At 40.5% G+C, this 18,498-nt stretch overlaps 1 protein-coding gene across 1 annotated transcript in view; it reads right to left on the reverse strand.

The window, feature by feature from the left end:
- LOC110970970 (heparan sulfate glucosamine 3-O-sulfotransferase 5) overlaps positions 1 to 10,466 on the reverse strand; it is a 121,466-nt gene extending 111,000 nt beyond the window's left edge. Inside the window, exon 1 of the mRNA XM_051960713.1 lies at positions 10,002 to 10,466. The gene's annotated coding sequence lies outside the window, so the exon portion shown is untranslated. The remainder of the gene's footprint in view (positions 1 to 10,001) is intronic.
- Positions 10,467 to 18,498: the final 8,032 nt, after the last annotated feature.

An 18,498-nucleotide genomic window follows, 5' to 3' on the forward strand; every position in this document is an offset into this window, starting at 1 on the left:
CAGCTTGTAAAAGTGTGGGAGCAGGTAATTCATAAATATATGCTGTAGAACTCTGGGCTTGCTTCCAGTATATTACCGCTTCTGCCTGCTAGACACTTTTGCAACTTCCTTGTCAAAGCTACCATTAACATTCGGCGAGTCACACAAAAGCCGAGACACTGAGAAGAAATCCACGAAGAGTCTGCCAACACCACCAAGTAGTTCATGCTTTTTTGCTTCTGTCCCCAGGCGGAGAAGATTTTGAATCTTTAAAACGTTCTGTGCAGTGATACTTGCTAGCGCTCCATCCACAGCCCTGCAGGGGATGCAATGCACTGCCAACGACATGGGTTGCCATGGTAACTCTGACAGCACCTCCCCATAAAAAAGCTCTAATTGATAGCAGCAGATAGCTGCAGAGAATTAAGCATCACGCCCCGATCTTTGGTTCTACGTGCAGACAAAAGCACTGACGGGCCGCCAGACAAAAAACAACGCATGGCCAATCCAAGCTTCAGATGTACGGGTGCTCTGCTGGGACAAATCTTCTCAGACAATCCATAAATAACCCACATTTGAAGTCAAACCTGCTTTCTCTCAGCAAAAAGTCGCTTTTCTGTCATTTGTACGATACATTAATTTCAGAAAGCAGCATGTGGAATCAATCACTTCTCAGCACATGGACAAGAATGGACTAAAGGAAAAAAATTAAGAACCATTCTGGGTTTTTTTTCCATCATTTCTGAGTTGCCCCAAGGGAAAGCACTTCCTGCAAAACATGATGAACCTGCCTCTCATTTAGTTTACAGATGCCATTGCTCTGCTGAAATGACTTGGGGTAAATGAGCTCGCTGCTAGAAATATAATTATGGATGATTTTTTGCATTTAGTGCGGCGGCCTTATGTCCTTGCATGTCAATAAAGCTTGAGTGGTAAGTCTCTTTTATGGCTGCATTTCAGCAGCAGGAGAAGCAGGACTGACGCTGAGAGAGAAAGTATTGAGCCATGATGCAACAGAAACCAAAGTTAAGAGCAAAAAAAAAAAAATGGTGCCTCCGCCTCTCAGTCTGCAGACAGCCGGAGCTGATAGACATCAGCTTTTTTGTCAACACAGTGGGCTGGATGAAAAAGCTTGCACAGACAGCAGGGTTTTTGTCTACAGTTCCCTTTTTGACATCTATATAGAAGCGTATGGTGCATATGACAGGCGTACCGGCACAAAATGCAAGATATGAAATGTGAGTCATCCCCATAATGGTGATGAAATACTTCAAAACACAATGAAGTTCAGGCATGTTAGCTCCAATCCGCTGGACGTGACGCAACACTGAGCACAGAGTGAACAGACATCCAGAATGAAACCTGTCACCATACACTGATTCCAGCTCGGTAATGCTGCTTCTTGGTTGATTTTAGCTCACAGTTCTACTCAATCACAGCATGCAAAGGTGGATTACAAATGGCCAAAACGCTCCAGGTAACAAAAGATGTCCACTACCACTATATGTAAATACAACCTGGATGAATAACCATGCTTGTGAAAAGGCATTAGATTGGTTTTGAATTAAAACACGGTGAACCAACTTGCATTAATGCAGCGACTCACTAATTATTACTTTTAACACTGGCAAAGAGAAGAGTGACCACACATGAATAGGGTTACCTGTGGAGATAAAAGGAATTAGCATCCATCAACTCGATTTAGTCATTTTCAGTGAACTGTGCTGCTTTTATATCCAGCAACTTTTTTGTTTTGCTTTCCCCTCATCCTCATTTCCATATTTTTGCACATTAAGTCTATTTTCTTCCATTTCACGCATGGACCCACAGTGACTGTGTTGTTGCGGGGTTTGACTGCAGGCAAAATGTGGGTGACCTACACTCAATACTGTACCTGAATGCACCAGCGAATGTATGGTGGTGCATTTGCGACACAGCTTGTGAACATACTGTCAAAACTTGAGTGTGTTTTGTGTTCTCATTTGATTGAACATACGCTTTGAGCATCTCTAAAGTAGCTAAAATGTCAACAAAGGCTGGTTCTGCACTATTACTGGGGAAATAGCAAGACTGTGGACGTATTAGCAAAGTAAAGGCAACCTAATTTACCGTATTGTTTTCTTCTGACATACTATTTCTGATTCATTTCCTTTAATTCATAGAAAAAATAAATCCACCTAACCATCCGCTGACCGTAACAAATGAATCCTTGGAGTTTAAATGTGCACACAGCAGCTCTGTGAAACAACACAGCCATCATTATTGTGCTTTTTTCAAGCGTGTGTGGTTTTTAGTAGCTGGTGTTTTAGTTCCTATAGTGCTCACACACTGTATATTCCTTCCACAAATTAAATGACACTCAGAAAACCTGGGGCCAGCACAAAAGCAGTAACGGTAATGGGTCTCTGGACATATAAGTCGCCTGCTACACGCAGTAGGCTGTGCGCGCTGTGCTTAAAAGGACAGTGTTATTCTTTATTTTTATTATCGTCAGCAATTCTCGTGAAAAGACCCAAAGTAACAATCAACTGATCTCACTATAAGATCTACTGCTCCCCCTATTGTGTGCATTTCCAAAGTCTGATAGTCCTTTGAGCTCCATTGCTGTCCAAAAACTGTTAAAAACACGAGTTGGCTGCACTGCTGCACTGCCTGAAATCTTCCGTAATTAGAATGAACATGTCGAGCCATGAAACAACAAAACAGCAGCAAAGAAATACCAAAAAATAGGTTTTGTTCAAAGAAGTTTCTCAATTAATGCTTCATCTGTTGACATAAAAACTGATGGAGTCCCAAATACAAGAAAATAGCTATATATGAAGAGCAGCATAACACAAAAGAAAGACCTTAATGTCATCAGTTGAAGCCTGTTTTAGCAGTTTCTTTTTTTAGCCGATGTTTATTATATATAGGCATGTTTATTCTCTGACACTTTTATAAGCTTCATATGACATTTTGCATCTGTCGTGGCTGTATTATCTATATTTCACATTAATGTTAATTTTACAAATGATTATCGTGCTTATTTTGATTGATACTGAGATTATTTATCTCAATTATTCGTTGATTTTATGTGCAAAATATTTTTATTGCACTTCCACAATTAAACAACAGAGTAGACTATCACCTCTGTGTTGTGCTTTATTCCTGCTAATGTATAAATCTTAACTTAAATAAAACCTAAATGAGTACATTTTCACAGGCAAAATGTACTCAGCATCTCACTTGCAGAATGTGGCTCATCAACAGAAACTACAATTTACCAATTTTCCTTAAAGGCTTCAAATGCAGGCTACAGTAGCTAGTGAGGTAGCTGTGCACAGAGAAGCCTCTAGTCTCCCCAGTCGGTTACAGTGCAGAACCTTAGACAGATGAGTGACCAAAAACTGTTTGAAAATGGTGAAATGAGGCCTACTCAAGCTGAAACCAGGCTGTTTTCTATGAGTGTAGCACATTTTAACCCTTTAAGCTTCAGTCAATTCCAGCCGTTTTCAGTACAAAAAAAAATCGCTAATATTCTATTTTTAAATTTAAAAAAATGACGAAAAATACAGGGAATATTGGACGCACATCGCGAGGTGCATTTCCTTGAAAACGACCGATTTGTGGATTTTATACCGACTTCAGGACATGTTTTGGACAAAATAGTTTACTGGCTTGTGTTGTCTGGATGTCCAAGGTTGGATTATGGCCGTTTTTTGTGGAATCTTTTTTTCTGTGTGTAATAATGAACCCGGAAATGTGAGTCGTGCTGTGTGTGTTGAAGCCGTGTATAGAGAACGGATGGATGAATATTTGTTTTTGTCGGACAAATGTGTTTTTCTCACCTGCTGTGGTAATCACATCTGAAAGTGGTTTATACCGGCGGATTCATGAGAATCTAAGCTTTCCATCGGCGTATAGTGTTTGTATAATCGGGTTTGCAGCCGTCGGACATTCTTGAAATTCCTATGCAAATTAGTAGGTGTACCGCTGGCGGTACACCTACGACACACTGAAGTGTAAAGGGTTAATGTCAGAATTGACCGTGTTCATTTAGTTGAGGTAAGCTAAAACCATGACTGTAATTAATATTAGACTAATCATGCCGCACTGGTTTGCGTGTTTACTGAAGATGTACAGTTTAGTTTGAAGAAGTTATATTTCGGTAACAAAATGAACATTCTGCAAACACAGACCATGCTGAATTCAAAAGTCCTGGAAAAACTACCAACTGAACCTTGACTGAACATTAAATGTCCTTCTCAGTATTGTGGTCATCTTTTCACAGATCTTGTACACTCTGTTGGCGGTCGATTGGTTATACTTGCACGCTTAAACTATTCCTTCTAGTTGCAGTTTTTGTTGAAAGTTTCTCGGAGAGGCGTTCAGTAAACTAGCAAAAATCTGGCTTTATCACTTTCAAAATCTGTCCAGCCTCAGCTGATGCAACAGCGATAACTAAACAAAGCAGCTTATGAAACCCTGAGTGTTTAAGCATGAGCGACGCCTCTGGGAATTTAACCCCTCACCCTCGATCCACTGAGCAGCACGGGCCCATAAACAATCTTCACGGCTAGATGGGAGATAATGTGTTATTTCCAGACATTTCCTCCACCTGGACTACGGCTTTGTTTGCTCCATGTTTCAAACTTATTGCTCTTTGTTGGGTTGTAGAGAGGAGGTGAGGATGGACAGTCAGAGAAGGAGGGAGGGAGACTGTGAAGGGAGGCCATAACTGCTGTCATTATTTATGTGTTCAGAAGTCAATTACACAGCAAAAACAGCAGCAGTAATAAATATGGATCCATGCACAACACCAGCGCAGTTTCTATCAAAAGGTTTTAAAATGCAAGCGCTGCAGAGAGTTATCGCATTTCATTCTTCCACACAAAAGCAAAAATAAAACATCAAATATGGTGCAATCCTTCGTATAGACAAACTACTGTCTGTCACTATATCGGCTTGTTTTCCAACAGAAATTGGTTTATTTTTTTAAATTTATTACAGTAAATTGCAACACTAAACATCAGTATCTCTCTTTTCTGCATTGAATAACATGTAATGAAAACATAGAAGAAGGTTTATTCTGAAATTCTGAAAGCATTTGACATAGATGACTATGACGTTCTAGTTTTTAAGATTCAAAGTTATGGAATTCAGTTAATATGGGGGAGGAGATTACCACAAAAAAATTTAAAAACAACAATAGAGTAAGGGGTTTGATGACATAGAATTACAGCCAGGTTAACCTGTTTGGGGAGTCTTGTCAAAAAATTTACTTTTGGGCCAATATTGTGGCAATTTAAAGAAAGGCAACATAATTTACCAAGAATGACCATGTAAACATACTGTAGGGTTCCACTGAAAACAGCACCACACAATTAGCTACAAAAGCAGGTTCAGCCTTAGTAAATGTTATAACTGGGTGCTATATGTCTTGCAGATTTAATTAAATTACCAATAATCAATTAAATTTCAGTAACTCTGGGATTTTTGGTGGTCTGGGGTACTTGGGTCATATCTCCATTTGCCTCAACTACTTTACTGTGCTTGTTGTCTTTTAATGGAAATTATAGTTTTTTAAGTGCCCATGAAATAATTGCTGTTTATTTTAACATTTTCATTATCGGAAAGCAACTCCTGCAGTGAAATTTTTGATGTCAAACTACTATTTGCTGCTCATTAAGCAATTAGTTGGTCATAAAAAAAAAACAACTAACAACATTGATCATCAATTATTTAAACCAATTTTAAACCCACAGCATCCAAAATGTGACATTTGTTGCTCTTCACTATATTTTATCCTTGTAAATTGGATACTATACCATTTTGAACTCATGTTAAGGAAAAAAAAGCGTAACACTGATGGACTGATTGCCGATTAATCAATGGTTGCACCAAGCAATCATATAAATACTCCCCAGTAGCAACTGTTACTCTAATTACAGGACCGATATAGAATGCTAACCACCCTTTGGGGAAGGGTGTGAAAGTCAGAGGAAGAAAAAAAACATCTAATTAAATGAATCCCAGTCTTACACCGTGGCTGCGCAGTGGGAGGACGTGGAAATTGCATCAAGCAAATCTGGGGAATGGAACCCATATGGCTAATGGACGTGGGTTATGATATTGTTTTGGAAGGCTCCACAACACGCCGTCCTTCAGATGCTACAGTAGCACAGACCTCCACAAATCATTACTGCGGGATAATAGAACACACTTGATCAGACTCAGGAGGAAAGGATGCCAGGGGAAAAAGAGAACACCAGTCTGTGAATAATGATTACGGTCACCTTAGTCATATATCACCATCTGCGAGAAGATGACTTGGATAAGGGTGTCAGTGCAGAGGGCTGACAAATTTCTGCACCATCCTCAGATTTCAATCCCGTAGTTGCCCTACTCCTCCTTCTCCCCTCTCTGCCTCCTCCTGCTTCCATAATTGCTTGCTAAGCCAGAAATTAATCCACGTTGCAGCGACCCAAACACATCTTTGTAAATTGGACATAGGTTGACCACTATGAGTGTGGAGTGATGACACAGCATGCCGCGAGGCCTCACTTCCACTCAAGTGTCTTGCTCAATAAAGTTATCAGGAACCGGTAACCAAGGTCAACTTGGTACAGTAGGAGGGTCTTTGCCTGAATATTGGATGCATTCAATTAGCGCTTCTGCAAAGACGAACGTGAGCGAAATGTAATAAGAGGCCGGACTGATGCACTGGAGAGGCTGCTGTAAAATCAGACTGATAGACTCACTCTCTCCTGCTCTCTTTCCTTTTCACAGTTTTACTGGAGTTGGCAACCTGGTGGGCCGAGCTCAGTTGGATCGTCTGCCAGCCACGAGGCGCTCCATTTGTTACTCTCAGAAGGTCACCGGAGACGGTTTTCAAAGCCCTTCCTCAACGTCCGCTGCCGCCCTGCCCACAGGAGTCATTAAGATGAATGGGGCAATATGCTGTCCGGGCTGCTGCTAGTTGTGTGCCATCATGACCTCTGATAGCTCAAATTAGACCTTCGGGAAGACATCTACTGTTATCCCCCTGATGAGATCCATACTCAAAGAGCGTGATGCATGGGTGTCATTCCGAGGTGATGCTGAAGTTGGCTGCAGGTTGAGGTGAAACTGGAAGTAAATACAGATTGCAAAAGTCACTCAACCTAAGAAGAGTTTCTCAGTGCCAGCTGGGGACACTGAGATCACAACCTCAGTGTTTTTTTCAGGGGAATTTGTCTAGTGGAAGGTGTCTCAGATTTTAGACCTTCATTACTGAAAATGTAACGTTAACTCTTTACTTTACAGGGCCATTTTACATGAAAACACAGAGAAAAACTATTTCAGTTCATGTTGGGTCCAAAAAGTTTGAAGTTGACACCAACATCACTGAAATTTTGCTGTTCTTGATAATAATTTTAATAACGCAACAAGAAAAAAACAACTGATTGTATTTCAGCATCAACTCTTCAGTGAAGAAAACTCAAGATGGAGATTTCAAGTCCTAAAAAAGACATGACTGTTCTTTCAAACACTATTGTGCCCCCCAAAAACATAGATGACAACCCAGAAAAATCTAAATCTCCATGACTTGCATGACTCCAGTAGCCTCCATATGACAGCTGTAGTACTTTCTGCACCTTTAGTAACATACTCTTCAAGTAGCAAGATGTTTTCAGTTTTGTTATCAATTTTATAGTGAAATACGTGTCTTTTTCGTGAAATCGCTATTACATCATCAGCGCTTCATCACAGCTGAAGAAATCACTGATTCTAGGTGTTATTAGTAGATCAATGCTATTGGCTACAAACCAAGCGGACACAAAACCAGAGATATTCTTGGATGATCACTGTTGGATATCTCAGTCTTTTCAATTTACGGAACCCTTTGGTGGGTCAGGAGATTCACATTTTCCATTGGATTTGGGTCACTTTTGACCCATGTACACAAAGGATACACACACAAAAAACAACCTTTGCTCCTGACTTATTAGATCAAGAAAAAATCTGTGCAATCACTTGCCAACCAATGATTTTTATTTGCATGACTTATCACATGACTCATCACCTCCTGAACAGCAGACCAACATTAGTTTTGTTGCATTTTCTCGAAACAATCTCAGTCTAGTTGTTTGCTCTGCACCAGGATTCGATCATCACCAGAACAAGCAAACAAACCGGGAAACAGGATAGAGTTCATTTTTACTCAAACAAGTTCGGTATAAAGCACAAAGAACCTCTTTGTTTAAACAAAGTGGTCACTAAGATTCTTCAAAAGAACTACTAAGTCTTAGAAACAGTATAAAAAGCAAAATAACTGACCTCTCTTTATCTGTCTGTCTTACAATATTTTGTTTTGGGGTACAGGAATGTTCACCTCATCTCAGGAGCTTGATATTTCTAAAATCCTGACTGTGACTCTGGTCAGCAGTACAAAACTATTTCAAAAAGAAGCATATGACCATTTCCTGATCTGCCACTAAAGCAAAACTGGCTAAAAAAACCCTAAAAATCTGAAATCAGAAACTGTTGGTGTAATTTGGTCAGTTCTGATTGATAGTGCCTTAGTATCATGTGCAAAGAGTGTGATCAACATTTCACTAACTGCATAAAAATACAGTTGGAATTTTGCCAGAAACAACATTTTCAACTCAAAAGGTCTAAAGGATCAAAGGACTGGACTCCATTTGACCTTGCTGCGTTTGCATTGTGTTGCAGCAAAGGTGAAGACATTTGCTTAAATTTTTGAAGGTTTAGATTATAGTTTTGCAGCAGCAGGCAATGGCGATGTTGCGGTAGATCACTAGGACTGTAAATTAACATCTATATTTAGATTAAGCCAAGCACTGGAAAGCCCCTAGTCTTTACCAAGCTCATAGTTTCTTGCCTGCAAAGCAATGATTAAACTCAGCATTCGCAATATTTTGTCTGCTTTCTGATATGAAGTGAAAACCACGTCCACCCATCTCCAACTGTATCTGTTGGGTTCTGTAGCACAGAAAACACTCTTCTAGCACCATCGCGACTGAGATATCATTATTTACATGACCACAAGAGGTCGCTCATGAGGACGATGTTAGCATAAGTGTTTGATCAAACAAACAAATCTGTCTTTTTCTCTTGAGGACAGTCAGATCACAAAACAGCTGCATGCTTAAGCAAGCGGCACCAACAGAAGCTGCTGTTCCCTTCTTACATCCGAGTCTTTATTCCCCGTCGACTCTTTTCATTCAGAGCGTTTCCAGAGCTGTTGGGTCCAACGGTGCAAGCGATAAACAGAATGTTGAAGCCTGAAATGTGATGTACACTTTACAGAAATCGGGAGAAGCTGGTACGCTGAGGGGCTTCCATAATCAGCAGCATCATCCTGTTGGTATTTAAACCAAAGCAACATCACCTAATATTGCTCATTACGCCTGTACTCCCTTTCATCTTCATTCTCGCAGCCTGCCACAGAGCTTTAGGCACTTAACTACTAACAAAAACCCTATTAGAGAGTTAATGCAGAGTAATGATGACAAGCAGCAGCACTGAAAATAGCACCTGTCGCCCGAGACAATAATAAATGGCCAGAGACAAGACTGATAGGGCGCCGACGCAAACACAAGTTGAGGAAATGTTGGACGCAACCTTGATGCCTCCTCAGACTGTGACAGAGTAAATGTCAGGACTGACAAAGTGCCAAAATGGGAATCAGAATTAAACAATGGATTTGGAGGGAAGTTCATGGAAAGCTGATTAACAGTGGTTCAGAATGGGCTGATCATGCATGCATTTGTTGAAAAATATATCATGTTTATTGCAGAAGGGAAGCAAATCTGCAAGAGGCAAAGTCAAGTTTGTTGCACTGGAGTGAAAGCATTTAAAGGAGTGTTTCATCCAAATCATGAAATCATACACAGCTGAGTCTCTGCAGGAATGTCACCCTGACTTTGGCAAATCACAAAGTGAAATAAGATCATGGCAAAGTCACATTATCAGCAGTATAAAGACGTTGAAGGAACCTGAGAGAACTCTGCAAGAAAAAGAGAGAAGCTTCTGTTTACCTGTTCAGCATCCTCCTCCGGATCTACCCTTCCAGCTGGGTGCTCAGGAGGACCAGCCCGGCTGCAGCGGAGGTCACACAGCCTCTCCACATCCCCCTCAGAGGCTCGCAGGTTCGGCTGATCTGCGGAACAATTAGCGGCAGGTGTGGGAGTGGAAGTGGAGCTCCAAAATCTCGGGATGCTTGGCTTCAGCGCGCGTCGCTCAGGTGCGTAAAGAGAGGAGCCGCTGCAGAAAGAAGCCGCGCGTCCTGCCGCGATCTCTAAAGTGTCACCTCCTCCTCCTCTGCCGGTTCACCGGTGCAGCTTCCCGCGGAGGTAAACAGGAAGCGGGTACGAGGCTGTTTTTTTTTTTTTCTAAAGTCCACACATACCGGAGCGCTTTCCTCCTCCTCCTCCTCCCCGCGGCGGGAGACGCGTGGAGCTCGCTATGGTTTCTGCTGCCTGACTGGTGGGAGCCGCACGGGGGAGAGAGCCGGGGCGTGTTCTTGGAGGAGGGGGGGGGGGGGGGGGGGGGGGGGGGGGGGGGGGAGGAAGAGGAGAGGAGGAGGAGAGAGGGAGGACGAGGGAGGGCGGATGCGCAAAGATGCTCACTGTGAGAAGATGAAAAAGTTTCTGAAAGTGCACCAGGGATTTTGACAGCATGAGATGATTTCACTCAGTAGCTCAGTTTAAACAGTTAAGTCAGTTATTATTATTATTATTATTATTATCATTATTATTACCCATCCATCTATCCATTTTTTACTTAAAAAGATTGCTGATGAAAAATAATTCCAGCATTAAAAGAAAATGACAAATTGATCCAGTCTTTCGTTTTTTCTGGCCAGTTGATCTTTTTCATATTCTTTTGTAAGTTATTAAAGGGGAACTTCGGTTTCTGTCAACCTGGGGTCTGTTTCCATATGTAATTTCATACACATGAGTGATGGAGAAATGAATTTTCGACATAGCTCCAGTATTTAGCCAGGCAGGCAGCTTAGCAGCTCAGCTAGCAGCTTGGCTAGCGAAGAGTATGGGGCAGCTGCCCCCCCCCCCCCCCCCCCCCCGCACGTCAAAGTCCGCCCTAACGTGCTTTTGCCCCACACTGACCGGCTCAGATAGTCTCAATGAGTGTCCCACAACATACTACAGATGAGAAGTGAACGAACACCTCCACATTACCTGGCGATTGCTCTTTGTTGTGGTCTGTATCCAAATCTCAGGACGCTAGAACGCAAATCACGTTCCGAAATCACGCCAGAGCTCGCGCCGTTTTAAATTTTTGAAAATGTGGAAAAAAATATATATTTTCACAGTGAAAACTTCCACATTTTCTGAATTGTTATAGGAAATTTTTTGAGCATTTTTTGGTGGAAAAAACAAATCAAAAAATGTTTAAGAACATTCAGAAAAAACAACCAAAATCCAGTGAATTTCACTGTCAAATTTGGGTATTTTTTTATTTAAAAAAAATAAAACTTTTGAGGGAAACTTTTCAGGAATTTTCTTCCTGAAGATTTTGCAAATTTTTATAAATTTCGGGAAAAAAAATTGGACTTTTTCCAGACAAGGCAACAACATTTTTTTGATAAGGACGACACGAGGGTTAAATTACATTTTTGTTTCATATTCTATTGAGTTTTAATGTGTCACATGGCCAAACCTTATGTGCAGTGAAATGCAAAGCGATTGCTCCACAAGACTGTGAAAGACATGATTTTTCAAGCATTCCTTATTTTATACTATTTTATTTTATAATAATACACAATATTAATTTACATTTAAATTTAATTTAATTTAGTTATTTTTTTAAATTTGATATTCTGTTGAGTTTTATTTTGTGACATGCCCATACTGTATGGGCAGTGAAATGTAAATTGACTGTGTTACAAAATTGCAGTCATGTGTGTGCATATGTTTTTATGTTTTATATATATTTAGACTAGAAATCTTCTGGAGTATTTGTGCATTGACTGGTTCCATTGCTAAAAAATTCCGTCCTGGTTTTGAATCACTTTGGGAGACCTGAAGAGTTTAAAATCATACCGCAATTCTTAAGGGAAATTAAAAAGTAAGGATTTCAACAAAGCCTAAAAAAATGGTGAGGCAGGAATTTTTCTATCCTTTCTGCTTTTCAAAATACAGAGACCTAGCCCATAGAGATTAACCTCATCTGAGACTGAAAAGCTGCTGTTCACTGTGCAGGGCTTTGCTCTGTTCTGCCAGCAACCGTAACCATCACTGATGTCACAGCGTACAGACACTGAGACAGAGGTGTAGAAATATTTGTACACCTCTGCAGCAAGCAAAGAAGTTAAACCACTCGAGCATAAACAAAGTAGTATTCATAACGTGTTAGCTAATTACACATGCAGCAGGCACAGAGCAACATTAGTATTTATCTTTAGTCGTGGCTGGTTAATGAGAGCATTAGGCATACAAAACAGACAAAGAAAAAAGCACAATAAAACACAAAAGAATTAATATTAAAGTTGCGGAAAATAAAACTAAAATAATGAGCTGAAAGCCACTAAACTGCTAAGTGGATCTAAGAGCAGCTACAGAGTTGGGTTATAATTCTCTGTGTTTGCTTTTTTCTTTATTTTTGGTTTGAAATTCAATGCATTCATATGAGCGTAGCTTTATGTTGAAGTACTGGTTCATGCAGCTTTATTAATATAAAGGTTATCTATTCAGGACCTTACAAAAACAAAGTTATGATGTGCTTCACAAAGCAAACAGGTATCATTAAGCAAATGAGATGTAAAAGAGAAAATATCACAAGATAAAATAAATCAAACAGTAACAACAGCTGATGTGTTAAAACTGAGTGATTAAAGTGAGTCTTAAGAGTTTGCCTCCCTGAGATCTCCAGGTAAGTAGTTCAGCAACTGTGAAGATCTTGACTGAGACTTGTAAGGCTCATAGGGAGATACATCCAGCAATGTACAATTCTACAATTTCACTGAGCAGACGCTTTTATCCAAAGCGATGTACATCTGAGAGTAGATACAACCTGAACATTTAAGGCTATAAAATCACGCAGTAAGATCTTAAATTATATACTAAAACCCGATTAAAACCAATAAATGGAGGGAAGGCTTGGAGTAATATAGTCACTTCTCTACTTTTGTAAAAAAAAAAAAAAAAAAAAAAAAGCCTGGCAGCAGCATTTAGATTTTTAGACTTTTAAGTTCTTGAAGATGCTTTTTCTCTCTCCATGAGACTTCTTCAGTTCTAACTATCTTAATAACCTAAAAGCAAAGTGTACTTGCTGTTTGTTGAAGCTCCTTGGAGTACAGCAGTTTCCATTTCTGTCTTTCAGAACACAATATTTAAAATCCTGCAGATTGCATTGGTTTAGGCACTTTATAGCTGCATTGCCTTACATCACGACTCTCGAGTAACTTAGATTTCATCAACTTTTTGGATCTTCTTGTGTTTGCAGATGCTTGTAGCTGCACATTCAAATGTGTTTCCTGGATATGTATGCATATATGTGTGATGCATATACTATTTTGATGTTTGTGCAGCAACATACACTATAGTATACATGCATGTGTAAGCTTATATTCACATATGTAACTCTATGCAGATTTTTTTTCACTGGTTTCTGTTTTGTCTTTTACCTCTTTCAGATCAGATGAGATATGATAGGGAGTTGGAGGGCAAGAATGATGGATTCAGCAGCACAAAATTGCACAAATAAATTGTTGTGTAGTCACATGGGAATTTCTATGTATTTCAGTAGAAATTCAGAAAAGGCACAAAACTAAGACTACTTCTGGTGGTTTGCGTCCTGTCAAACAGTCGGAGTCAAAATGACATCTTTGTTGCTGAGAGTCTGCAAACTCTTGACCAAACATAAGTGGCTAACAGAGACTTGACATTTCCGTTGATGTACAACCCAAGAGCCGAGTGGAAATGGACTTTATGTCATATCAACAATATTTGAGCTCCCTCTCTGATTGCCTCTATCCTCTCAAATAAGCCATCAGTCTGACACAGCACATTCCAGTGTGCTGGTAAGCAGCTCAATCTGCCTGCGCTGGGGTCCTGCTGGTTCATCCAACGCTAGCTTTACAAAAAGCTATTTGAGGAAGGCTGGTGTCTTGTGCGCCTGCTTTGGGCTGCCAGATGGTCCTGCGTAAGAACTTTGAATTATTCAGCCATCCCACAGCAGACTGAAGCTGTCATGTGTAAGACAACTTGGCTGGCCTCTTCCTGAGCCGGGAAACACCAGCGGATGAGTGTGTACAGTTACTGCAGAGACACCAGCAAGTTACGCAACTCAAAATTCAAATTCCACTAATGCACAATTTGGGCCTGGCTTACAATTTACTGCAGTGATGGAGCACTTTTTTCTTCTTCTTCTTCTTCTTCTTTTTCAGATCAGACTCAGAGTGTGTTATGCTTTCATAGAGAGGGATGAGAATCATAAATTATTCACCTGATCCAGCTTTTATGTGTGATCGCCGAGCTTACAGCAGCACTGGCACATCTAGAAACAAGCAGTTAAGCTTTTTAATAGATACACAGTATCTGTTTGTGCCATTCTCTAATGCATCACATTAAGCCTGACTGTGTCAAGCACAATTATGGAAATGACTAAAGTTGGACAAGAATGTGTGTAAAGCCATAAACCAAAACATTGTCATAAATTTTCTGAAAGACATCATGTGGGCTCTTTAATGTGCTACAATTACCATATTGGCCATTAGTGATATTAGAGTGAAGCTTTACTGATGGCAGGGATCATGATTAGAGCCATAATTTAGCAGGATAACGCCTGTCACTTTAACAGAGCCATTGACACTATGAATACATGCCATTACAAAATACTGCTGTATAATATATCACCACATTAGAGATGATATATGTTCCATATTTCACTTTCTCCTCATACCTCCCTCATTTGCTTCCAAGTCAAACCACACTCACTTTGTCAAGGTTGAGACGGTCTGAACCAGCCGACGTGGGCTCATCCCTACTTTTGGTGTTTGTTGGTGGGGGGGGTGGAGGGGAAGCTAATCCTTTCAAAACAAGAGGAAGAAATCCACTTCACATGGAGGGCCGCTGTGTGTATACCTGAGTGTGTGGTGTAATCACCCTGAGAGCGGCCCATTAATCCAGTTGGGGGCTGGCGCTTTGATCCCTGGCTGAGTGGCTCTACGGGCGAAGCTCTTGAGCTCACCTCCTCCGCTAAGGATCACTCAAAATTAGTAAGGAGATTTCTTATTATGTGAAATGGGTTAATAGCGCGTCTTCAGTCAAGAGGCCTGTCCCGCCTGTACACACAGCTCGGATGGGAGGCTCATTTCAAACAAGTGGTCCAATTTCAGATGAGGGTCTCTCCACAAGAGGGAAATAAGGCAGTTATGTACTCTGTAGAACAACCCCTGTGAAACAAATGTAACCAATCTGAGATCCTTACACTCTAATTGCAGTCTGTAAGGTCTTTACTGCAAGTGTCTGCTAATTGCATATGACTGATGCCTGTGTGTACATGCTGTTCATGTGTTGACTTCAGACAGTACATGTAAAACTGCATGTTGGTGTTACAGAGCGGTACAATCAAAGCAACACACCACATTTTCTCATAGAAATAAAAAAAAAAGTGAGGGTAAACTTTTAATCATTTGTATTTTTCCTTATTATTCAGTTAGCTTTCGCATTTTAGGGTAAAATACTATGACTAATTAGTTTTTACTGAATTGCAGCTATTAGCACATTAAAGAGGAACTCCACCTATTTTCCACAGTCTATTTCCTTGTGTTGGAAAATATATCTGCATATGTATAAAAATAAAGAAAAGAAAAAAGTTAAAGGTCGCTCCTTTTTGCAAAGAAATTAAATCCTCACATATCCTCAGAATGTGACTTTCAGTTCCTAGCTCCAAATCCTACAAAGACTGTTTATGTCCCTGATTAGTCCTGTTCTAAATTGGCTGTTTCAGTGTCTGTCGCTTTAAATGCAACTGAGCTTCGGCCGTCCATGCCCCCTTCAGGAAAAAGATGCTCTATGGCTGTGTCCGAAATCGCATACTAACGTACTACATACTACATTCTCAATGAGTATATACTGTATACTACGTACTATAAGTATGATTAGAATGCCAACCGTTCACACTGTAGTATACTACTCCGTTTCCCATAATGCATTTCAAACCTCCGACGACAAAAACCGGAAGTACGGCTATCAAATATCTCGGCTGAATGCCGGCTTCAGGTCGATTTTACGCTAACAAACAGTCGCATAATTAATGTGGCAATTTCAAGCGGGCACTCCTCATGCAGTTATTAGCCAGATTATGCAAATCGTTTCAATTGTAGCTGCAGGCTACTGGAGGTAGCTGCTACTTGTTCTGTATGCAAAGCGAGCTGCTGCAACTAGCTGCTAGCATTCAGTAGCACGTTGTGAGGCGTCTGACAAATTTAAAACGTTGGTCAGAAAACGCCTACTTCTCAAATCTGTGGGGTGATTAGGATGACTACTTAATCACATAAAATAAAATAAAAATCGCCCCGGTCAGGCCACATATCCCGCGGAGGCTTGCATTTTGGTGGATAGCTCGCAAAGCATTATGGGGCGGTTGAGTATGACTAGTGTGGTCACCGCGCATACTTAAAAATTTTCCGGAAATAGTATACATCCGGGTATTTCTCGCGTACTCAGTCTTTTCATGCTATCTAATGTGAACGCACTACATACTTATTTTGACGTCACACTTAGTATGAGTAGTACGTTAGTATGCGATTTCAGACACAGTGTATGTGTCTGACTAACAGTTGAAAAGAAAGCCACTGATAGAAATGAATGAGTGAGCAAGACATAGACATTGTTTTGCTTTAAACCTTCAACTATATTGAAGTAAAGTATATGTGATCAGCAAATACATGTAACCTGAAGCACAACAGGTGACATAAAAACACAAAAATCCACTCATGGCTTATTCACTGTGTTAAAATCTGTCTAAAAGTTTCCACCATCGCTGAATGTCTCTCAGTGCAACCCGGTCTCAGTGCAGTTTCCACAGAGCTCTGAGATTTCTATTATAATGTGATGACACTGACAATTAAAATAAAAATAATCCCACTGGATCTCTAGCCCTCCAAATAATGGAAGTGCATGAAACCTGTTGTGTTCAAGCATCATGGTTGTGTTTTGCTTGTGGCTGAGACAACACTCTAGAAAGTAAATAAAATGGGTGCACTATAGTGTATGATGAGTATATGATGCTTGAGATAGATGACTATTGGTTTATTAGCTGGTAAAGAGTTACACTACTGACTGAAATAGTAACCTTGTTTTTTAAATGTATTTTGCGCTATGTTGGAGTTGCCAATTGACAGAAGAATAGTTATTTGGAGGCAGCATGTGGATTGAAGTGGTTCTGGCAGCAGAGCGGGTTGTCCAATAATCATAAGGTTGGTGGTTTGATCCCTGGCCCCTCAATCTTGTTCAAGACACTGACCCCTGAGGGCAGGCAGGAATGGGTGAATACACATTGTAAAGCCTTTGAGTATCACTAAGCTAGAAAGGCACTAAATATTGTAAGTGCAGACCTCAAAAAAACGCTACAACTTCTGTGATTTGGTACGACCCTTACAACTTACAGCAGCTAATGTTAGCAAATGCCACTAAATTGTAGATCTTCTCTCTTCATGAAACCATTACATTTTAGCATGTCACACAAAAAAACTTCTGTGATTTGACTGATTCAAAAGTTTAACAAGAAAAAGGCGCCCTGCACAAGGAGGACTCAGTTTGCCTGATGATGACATCTCTACATAAAGTGGGTTATGAGCAACAAATCTTTAAAAAAAGATGTGTTTTCAATGTTACATGATCCTTCAGTTGCCACTTGTGACCACAATGCCCACTGTTCAGCAGAAACTGCATTAATGCAAGCACCAAATTGGTGGATTTTCGGAGCTACTTGTAAAAGCAAGTGAGTCTAATCTGCAGAAGTGGACATTTCTCTTTGACTTTTAAGGTTTTATTAGTGGCTCAAAAATAGTACCAAACCTGGCCATTGCTTCATGAATTTCAAACAATACACAACAGTCTGTTTTGGTCGTTGGGATACACATATTGACACCCGAATACATAACAGGCTGTACATGTCAGACTTAAAAAGGAGAGGGTGAGCCAGGCTCCTGTAGACACCGAGAAAGCCGAGGCTGTAAATATTCATGACGGAGCTGTCAGCGCGTCGGTCCTCTCTGCTGGCTCCTGTCACTCCATTGATCTCTCATACATGACATTCACGTCCAATGACCGCCCTGCCTCACCTCAATCATGTGGGAAGAGGTGCCCTTTCTCCCACCTGCTTGATGTCAGTTCCTCCTGGAGACGGAGGCATACTGATCGACCCCCTACATCCTGGGCTCCCACATCCCCTCTGTCATTAAGGTATGCACATTGCAGGAGAGATCACTCTTTTACAAATCGCCAGGCTCTGACTTTCAGAAGTTGCGCTGTGCTAAAATATCAAAATGCACATTTTTGGAATGCT

This window comes from Acanthochromis polyacanthus, chromosome 16 (assembly GCF_021347895.1).
Source record: "Acanthochromis polyacanthus isolate Apoly-LR-REF ecotype Palm Island chromosome 16, KAUST_Apoly_ChrSc, whole genome shotgun sequence".
Taxonomy (NCBI): Eukaryota; Metazoa; Chordata; class Actinopteri; family Pomacentridae; genus Acanthochromis; species Acanthochromis polyacanthus.